This window comes from Macrobrachium rosenbergii, chromosome 13, assembly GCF_040412425.1.
Source record: "Macrobrachium rosenbergii isolate ZJJX-2024 chromosome 13, ASM4041242v1, whole genome shotgun sequence".
NCBI classification, from domain to species: Eukaryota; Metazoa; Arthropoda; class Malacostraca; order Decapoda; family Palaemonidae; genus Macrobrachium; species Macrobrachium rosenbergii.
Genome location: NC_089753.1, coordinates 52,276,410 through 52,286,389, shown reverse-complemented (window position 1 = coordinate 52,286,389; position 9,980 = coordinate 52,276,410). Strand labels below are relative to the sequence as shown.

The window sequence follows — 9,980 nt, the reverse complement described above, 5'->3', positions numbered from 1 at the left end:
GATGTAGATACTAAGGTATATTTACCTATTGTTGATATTGTTTTGCTGACATGTTGTAAACATATTATCATTGGTTCATATTCTTTTAATAACCGTTGTATTTCTTCTAGGTGTAATCTGGTCTGTAGACCATTTACGTTCCATTGTATAATATAACTATTGAAAATATTTTTTTATAGCGGTCGGGTTTTACTCTCTTTTTTTGTATTATCAATTTAGAATTTTTCTAATAATTTACTCACGACATTCATCTGTTTTTCCTTATAATAGACTAAGTGCTCAACGCACATGCACCCTTTTTCATGGTTACTCAAATCTGTGTTTTCTTTTTTTCTATATTTCATAAAATTTCTTATAATGTTTGTTAAACCATTTTTTGTTATGCTTTTGTTGTTATTGCATAATTCAATGAAACAATCATTACATCCACAAGTATTATCATGTGTATTTCTCTTTTCATTTGCTCTTGTACCAATTACTGGAGAAGGAGTAATCTCTTCTCCCTTGACATAATCATTATCATCTATGGTATGATTCTCTTTCACTTCTTCAGTGTTCTCGACATTTGCCTTCATAGGTTCTATTATTATTTTAGGAGATAAAGGTATATTCTTAGCTTGTTTTTGTTTTTGTTCCTTTTTCATCTCCTTTATCTTTGGTTTAACTGACGTTTCTCTAATAATAGTTGGTTTCTTCGTTTTGGGTGGTGTTCTCTCCAAAGGCCTTTTTTTATCTTTAATTTCCTGTCTATCTCTACCCTCTTCTGTCACTTTAGTAGCAGCATCCTCCTGTGTTTCTATCTGCATTAATATTTCAAATGAATTGGATAAAATATTATCCATCTCATTTGTATCTGTTTCTTTATTCTTTAGCATTTTATTTTTTATTTCTAAATTATTAATTTTTTCTTGAGGTTTACTTTTCTGTGCTCTGTTATTTCTATCTGTTTCCGTTTTTGCTTCATTTTTGCTCTTGTTATTGAGGAATATGAATGTTTCTTAGATGGATCTTGCATTCCTCTCACTTTTAATTCCAATTTAGCCTCTTTGATAGACATCCCTGTTCGTTCTTGCAACATTTTCAACTCAGTATTGTATATGTAGTACACACACTCCTTGGACCTAGCATGATGATCCTGTCCACAGTTTACACATTTTGGTTCACTACATTTCCATTGTGTGGCATGTTCGTTAGATCCACAATAAGCACATACAGGTTCATTATGACAGTTTTCTTTTGTGTCCATACTTACTACAATTTTGACATTGTAGCGGTTTGGGAACATAAGGCCTCAGTTCTCTATTTTGGCCCAAAATTTTTATTTTTTGAGGTAACTCTTGGCCCTCAAATTTTATTTTTGCAATTCTTAATGCTTTATTATTTTGTTTACTTGGTATTATATATACCTCACAGTCTTGGATTTTGGTATATCTCATTTTAAGAGAGTCCAACAGTATATTTTTGTCAACCGGTTCGTCATTATTTTCAGGAAGTACAATAGTACCCTGAATGCTGTTCATAGTGTCATGCTTCTTTACTTTTACATTTACATTGTCAACACTTTTTATTACAGATAGTCCTCAGACTGGTTTTTGGTTGTGGCTTCTATAAGCCACGTCTTCATTTTTATTTGTCTAAACGACATTTCTGTCGTTGAGTGTCTTTTTAATAAGAAGTTTTCTAACTTTAGGGCTGAGATTTGCTGTTCTGTTTCCATGGTTAGAAACCTTGACCAACTTCCACTCCCAAAGAGGGAGTCGAAGTGAGTCAAGGTTGGGTCAAGACGATATTTACTTTTTTTTGATTTGTTGTGTACTGGAGCATAAGGTTCCAGAGTGATTATATTTGGATTCTTTATTGTTTTTTCCAAAGAAAGGTTGTTACAAGAGGTTCCATCGGTCGTCATCTGTGCCGAGTCACTACCATCAAAGGGCCCAGGGGTACTCGAATCTTTATTTTCACTTTGCATAAAGATTTGAGGGAGGAGAAAAAAAAAATATTCTGAAAACCTTAAAAAGATATCATCAGCCTTTCATGGAGTTCATTCCTCCACTAATGGCACAAGTGAGAACCGACTCCCAAATGTCCACATCCCTACCCTACCCCAAAGGGGATGGCACAACATGATTAGAGTGGCTCAAGTGTATGCCAACCCGCTTGATAGGACTGAGAGCATTACTAGAATACAATCATCCCCACCCTAATCACATTATGGGCAAACCGGACAGAATGCCGAGAGTCCTATTCCCAGAACTAGACCCCCCTGGAATCCGTGGTCCAGTCCCGTAGAATAGTTCCGCCTGAAAACTCAGGTCCGAACATTATCGGGCAGTTGATGGTCCTGCCACGGTTCTCACTATTTAGCTTCGGATATAAACCCAATCCCAGCTATGATACCTTTTCCTATTTACCAGGTCCAAGAAATTTGTACGAAAGTGAAAATATCCACGCCATTTAAATCGAAAGGTTTGTAGGTGATCCGTCAGGGCCCGGGCTCTTATTCTTCATAAGAACGAAGAAGAAAAGCCAGGGCCCCTTACCCCCTCACCACGTGAAGGAACCTACTTCGAGGGGACTTACGCAAAAGACTCAATCAAGTCAATGGAAAGGAAGAGAAGAGGAGAGTGAGAAATTTGTAGTAGGTGATACAAAGACAAGAAGACCAGGGGACTGGAACACCTTTCTCAAAAATGATGAAAACAAGCAACAGCTTGTCATTCTATTGTTCAAGGTCTGGACAAGCAAAGAGTTTGCTAATAAAATTCATAGGAGAGTAATATTTTATTAAAGAAGGGGAAGCCGTTCTAATAGAAAATGGTGAAATGAATGACACTGAAGTAACAGAAATTGAAGCTCTGAAATCAGATCAAGAAGAAACTGACCCACGAATAATTCTGTATACCTTGTACGCCAGCAAGAAAGGTTACAAAATGATGACAGTGAAAAGCCCCGACACCGACGCATTTTTCATTATGCTAGCACATGCTCATAACATAGATTCAAGGGTATTGTTTGAGACTGGCCGTGATAACAAAAGGAGGCTTTTAGATATCACAAAATTGGCAAATGAATATGGTCAGGAGCTTTGTTCTTCCACTCTTAGGCCTGCATGAATTCGCGGGTGCTGACAGTACAAGGTAAAGTAAGACACCTGAAATTGATGTTGGCCAACAAGAGTTCATTTCAATATTTGCAAAACTAGGAGAAGCTTGGGAAATCTCAAACTCTGATGCAGGGCTTACAACGTTTCATGTGCTCTTGGTATGGATTAATAAATAAAGAATCTGATATCAACACAGCAAGGTATCTAAAGCTTGTGGCCAAAGCTAAGAGTGAGAGTGAAGCTTTGATGAAAGGGTCTAACTTTGATCTAGCATGTGCGCCACCCTGAATGTCTGTGCTTTTACAACATGCCAAGAGAGCCAACTACCAAACCAGAATATGCAAGTTAGCTCATGCTGCAATTCAAGAACTTCCAAGCCCATGTGAACATGGTTGGCAGAGAACAAATGAAAATCTTGAACCATTATGGAATGAAGATGACATAATGCCAGTCTCTTTAGTGGACCTTTTAGAAGGAACTGAGGATGAGGATAGAGAAAATGATGAAGAGTTTATTCAGTCAGATGAAGAACATGAAACAAGTGAATTGAATGTCGGTGAAGAGAGTGAAGATGATGAGTGAGAGAATGTCCACAACATCACTTAATTTTACAGTTGCCACTTTTGTTATTTATAGTAGTGAGAATATGTGACTTCCCAAATTTAGTACTCCTTAGCCAATACCGCCAAATGCCTTAAATTATTCAGTTAATTGATTTTCTTGGCAAATAAACTATTTGCTTTTGATTCATAAGAAGTTAATATTCTGTAAAGACTTCATTAATTTCAACGCTTATAATATGATGTTTTCTTGTATGATGATATGTTTAAACTTATGTAAGTACATAAAGATTCTATGAAGTTCAACCAACACAATCTTTTTATTTTTTCTGCATAATTCAAGATAAACACATTTGGATGAGGATATCGAGTACTGTTTTTTGAAGGGAATGGTGGTCAAATTTAATCATTCCATCCGGACTAGTGCAGATGACTTTTTTTGATGGGAAAATTTTTTTCCCAATTTATAATGAACTAAGGTATGCAACAATACCAATATAATTAAGCACTGGGGTGGGGGGAGTGCAAAGAAAGCCCCCACCTAGCTGACAGACTATAACTACTCTTCCCTTTTCCTGTCAACCTCTTTTTTTTTTTTATCCGACTTACAGTGCCCTCCTCTCAATTCCTCTGTAATCTGGCTCACTTGTTCAACCAACAAATAGATTAAATTGCATTTATACATCTATATGCAATATATAACTATATATACATGTATATAATGTTTAATGTTTATATATATATATATATATATATATATATATATACAATTTAATATATATATATATTTATATATATATATATATATATATATATATATATATATATATATATATATATATATATATATATATATATATATATATATATATATATATATATATATATATATATATATATATATATATATATATATATATATATATATATATATGTGTGTGTGTGTGTGTGTGTGTGTGTGTAAGAGGAGATAAGAAAGGGTGAATCTAAGTGAATTACACGATCTAGCAGTCCAACGGAGAAGGGAAATGTCTAGACCGAGCCCAATCTAGGGAGTCATGCTCCATTCCTTATGGCTCTGTGGTACAAAAAAGCCGCCGTGGCTTCCCTTTACCTCTGCTTTCAAGGCATATATTTTAGGATGACACACGCAAAAGTGATGCAGTCTTTGGATATGGGTTCATGCATCGAGTTCGTGAGAGAGAGAGAGAGAGAGAGAGAGAGAGAGAGAGAGAGAGAGAGAGAGAGAGAGAGAGAGAGAGAGAGAGAGAGAGAATAAATACTGCGGATGAGATGAATAGTACAGTTCACTAATACGCAAATGGTAATGGAGAATTCACACAATGGAAAATATATTAACTAGGCCCTTAACTAGTTTCTCCTAAAGGTTAATGATCGTCAGAGTAGCGAACATATTGAGAAAGCTTCACCGAATTCCTTTCATTCGTCCCTAGGAAGCCTGCTAAATGATAACAAGACTGGTGTAAAGGCAGTTTCGATCCACAGGCTTCAGAGCGTTAAAATTGCATCAATAACACACACTCAAAATAGTTTAACTGCTCCATCGTGAAGGCTAATGAGTTTAGCATCTGTACTGTCAGCGCTATTCATAAATGTAGTTAATCAGCCAAATCTGGGGAGAGGAGAGGGAAGTGAAGCAGCAAGCGAACAAAAGCCAAAGTTGAGACTATTAGAAATAAGGAATGTCTCCGTATGCATGTAACAAATGTTTTATTTTCTTTTCTTTCTTCTGGTTGTGGGGTATTTGACAAAGAATTTATCAAACAATAATTTAGTTTATGTTAAACATAATTATAAAATATATGAAAATCACGATGTATTTAATTCAGAGGGCAAACCAACTGATATCCTAATATTTCTGCCCGGAATCAGAACTGGCCCCCAATAAGCGCCATTTAAGCCGAAATGTTTAAGACGTATGAAAACTGAAGACCTAACATTATACATCCTGTGAAGCGACCTAGGTGTCATTTTGCAAAACAAAAATAAAACTGGTATTATAGAAATGATCCAATATTTTATGGGTCCTGATATGAACAATCAGGCAACAAATGATGCACATGATTTCGAAAAATATTTGGAAATCCTGATCATTGTTCATGAATTTTGTTAGAACAGACAAAGGTGGGTTCTTAAAGCCCCTGAAGAACAGACGTTTTATAAGAATTTTCGAATTTTTTCCAAATAGTGACCTCCAAGGGTTTTAACTCGGTATGTATAGTACAAGCCCTTTGGGGATTATCGTCAAAACATAAACAAAAGACTGTAAATATCATAAAGATAATGACCCTCAAGAAATACTAGTCCTAGATAACGACCCCTTAAAAACTTGGGGTCACTATCTGGAAAAGATCCGAATTTTCCTCTCTAGACTTGGAACAATTCACAACAACTATTCATTTGATATAACTGGCACTAAGTACCAAATTGCAGAAATGCATTCAAATGGAACGATCATTTTCTTAATGAGAAGTTAATTGTCATTCTATAATGTAACAGCCTCTTGAACGAGGTACTGACCTCTTTCGCCTCATGACCAGAGTAGCCATGCTATAAGGAACATAACAGGGAGCCAAAAGCAGTCAGAAGTAAAGGCAGATTGTCCGCCAGACGGCGAGAAATAAAAAATTCAGTGATGACAAAGCTCCTTCCACCTCCAAGAGAAGGTGTTACACCTTCTGTGCGCTTCTCAAGTCGGGTGTTTTTGTTACAGGTGTCGAAAGTGAAATCTGCTTAATTAAATAACCTAATTAAGAGCAAAAAATTCTTTTCCTTAACTTTCACACTCACTTTTGCAAACTACTGAAATATTTGCCAAGGAAAACGTTACCGAAACTTCCGAGTATTTCTTTTACGTATCAAAAAGCTTTTCCTTTTCTTTGAGCTAAAACATGAGGGCTCTGTCTTACTGCTTATTATTAAAACCTCTGATAATTTCACCGAAGATTTTGGGTAAGACCATGTGTGAGAGAGAGAGAGAGAGAGAGAGAGAGAGAGAGAGAGAGAGAGAGAGAGAGAGAGAGAGAGAGAGAGAGAGAGAGAGAAGCAGCCTTCACGACAAAAGAGGATACTACTGGTAATAATGCTTAGAATGCATTAGCAGCTATTCTGAAAAGCTCATGAAACTGAAGCAAAATGGCGACGAATACTTTCAGGGTCAAAATGGTATGATGTAGATAAAAAAAAGAACCTAATGGCAAAGGAGCTGATGGAAAATCCAGAAGCCCTTAAAGGGAAACTGGAATACCCAAACAGGAGACCAAATCCAATGCCCAAAGTACAAGGATAGTAATAAACGGTCTGAATATAAAATGCCCAGTGTCAAAGGGTGTAAACAGGTATAAACTAGAATTAATATGGGTCACTGGTATGCCCCAAGGTCAAAATGAGAAACTGAAAGGCACTGAGGTCTAAATGGAAATTGGAATGCCCTAAATCCAAAGGGAATTTGGGAATGCCAAACAATCAAGAGGAAACTCGAATGTCCTATGATTAAAAGGAGAAAGCAAATTCCCGGGGCGGGTGGATCTGGAGACTGGAATACTAAAGGGTATCGAGAAAAAATTGGAATGCCTAAAGATTATAGATGAATAAATATAAAGTCTAAAAATTACCGCCTCCACTTACGTCTTGGTACGAAAGATGATCCGTATATGCGGAAATCCGCCTACCTGTTAAAATATGTCGAAATCTCTCCCGGACAATTAAGATAGTCAAAAGTGGCTTGCCAGTAAGGTTGTTTAGTTACGTCATGGGCTAAATATGCGCGAATCGGCACGATGTTGCAGACCCTTAAATCGGATTGCGAGTTAAAGATGAGCGATTCCCTCGGTGGCGACTGGTTTTTGGGATGACATGAGCCCATATTAATACGAGCTTTGTTTGCTCATTTAACTTGAAAGACAAGGTTCAAAGCTGAGATGATCAAAGCCTATTTGTGCTTAATCATTCCACCTGTAGCAGTGAGACGTGTCATAAATACGAACCCAATGGAGCCTCTTCTATAATTAAAAATGCTGTTTGGGGCGTAAACACTTCTCCATACATATTTACTAAAAATGAGTTACTACCAATACACAATTTCTATACATCCTACATGTTCAGTTTCTGGTCCCGTTTTGCGTGACGAAACTTTAATGTGATTTTGAATAATTCAAAATGTGCCACGCGATATTTCAATTAAAACTTGAAACTGATAAATAAACACCTTCACAGCTTCAACAGTCAGACCGAAATATGTTTGTGGATTTTATCACAAGCAAACTCTCTTAATTTATTCGGCGCATAATCACGGGAAAGAGGATTAAAACCGAAAAAGAGAAAGCTCTTGAAGGAAGAAAGCTTCAGAACTTTAATGAAAAGGGTCGCGACAATCGACTTGGGGCACTTTCTTCTTTTGGATACTTGTACTTAATACTTATCAAGCGTCTAAACACACGTCCTTAAAGTAGCTGTGATTTTGCTTGTGGTTTTGAAAGCAGTTCTCTCTTCCGCAAAAATGAAACGTTATAGGGCCGTCAGTTCATGAATATATAAGAGAAATAAACAACACATTTGAACAAAGCGGGTTGCTCCATGCCGGAAACTTAGTGATTCCATCCTTAACTTTATCAACGTGGTCAGGCTCCAAGACCAAATCTTTACCCTGAGCAAAATTCAGCGGCATTTAAAATCTACGGTAACCGACTGTTGATGAATCCATCAGGTATTACGCTTCAACAAGGTTAAAAATATACTAAAGTGGTTTCAAAATAATTTTTATAATGATACGTTCTGTAAAGCCTAAAGTATGGTTGAAGGTTTTCATGTTTGATTTTGAGTGTAAAAGGAAAAAGGACAGGAACACAGCTATATTATCAATACATAACTATTTGTAATGCATATGGATTAGTAGGTTTAAGAAACTTGATGAAAAAGGAACCTTTTGCCTTCCTAAATGAGAGCTACACTATTGTAGATGGTTATTGAAATCTGTGTATGGAAATGAAGCTAACAAAGTTGTAACTGGTGATTTCATCAATAAATCTTTTTAATTTTGATAATGTTAATATAAAAATGATTGTAATTTCATATTTTTGTAATTCGTAAAGCATATAAAAAAATAATAAAAAAATAATCATTCTTGTCGTTTATTGGTCAGCATGTCTCCTGCCAAGTTGATGTATTAACATCCCATGAAGTTCTTTTTATAATTAGTCTCTGCGTTAACAGGACCTGGTTAGTTTGGAAACATCCAGGTATATAAAACTACGTGAAAAGTTTAATACAAGGTATTGGGGTGTATGCAAAGTTAGAAAGTGACTTGAAATGTTACGGAAGCAAAAGCAAGAATGTATGAGAGGACTGTTAAGCCAAAACACTTTTACAGATGTGAAGTGTGGATGAACGAAAGAAAAATGTTATGGCTGTTGTCATGAACCGTTTGTGCCGTTTGGTTATGAAAAATTGAAAGGGTGAGAAAAAAGGACATACTTACAGTACACAGAAGTGGTAAAAAGGTTAACAAAGGTGAAAGGGTGGATAAGATCATTTTATGATGGTCTGGTCATGTGAAAAGGATAGACGTTTATAGGTTAGTGAACAGTGTGACATTCAGAGGTTACGTGGGGAAGGCGGAGAGGAAGATCTAGAAAGGATTGGAGAGATCGTGTGCAAGAGGTATTGCAAAGAAAGGTCCTAACATGCAGGAAGGAAGTAAATGTATGTATGTAAGAGTATGTGTTATGCATAATATGTATTTATATATATATTTGTATGCCAACCACGTGTTCCCTTCGATGCTATATATATATATATATATATATATATATATATATATATGTGTGTAACATGTAATTTGAGTGCCAGTAATCACCAAATCTGTGTGTGTGTGTGTGTGTGTGTATCGCTCATTTGCCAGATGAGTGACATAACTCGAAAATTGCTATTTTTCAGGAGAAGCAATTTAAAGTTTAAAAACTCTATACTCTCTATAGTGTAATAGTGACATGTCGTAACATTTGCCCTCCAGCATGAATTCCCCCTTTTTTCCTCTTGTTAGTATAACAAATAACAAATATGGAAATATGGAACAAAGAACGTGCTATCTGCTGGTGTCAATAACTCAAAAACACATTTTTCTAGTTGTGTCACTCTTCTGACAATTGACATTTTCAATTCTTCTTGAAATTATATATATATATATATATATATATATATATATATATATATATATATATATATATATATATATATATATATATATATATATATATATATATATATATATATATATATATATATATATATATAGAGAG

At 35.6% G+C, this 9,980-nt stretch overlaps 1 pseudogene; it reads left to right on the top strand.

The window, feature by feature from the left end:
- Positions 1-3,391: 3,391 nt before the first annotated feature.
- Positions 3,392-9,980, top strand: part of LOC136844811 (tachykinin-like peptides receptor 86C) — a 49,384-nt pseudogene continuing 42,795 nt past the window's right edge.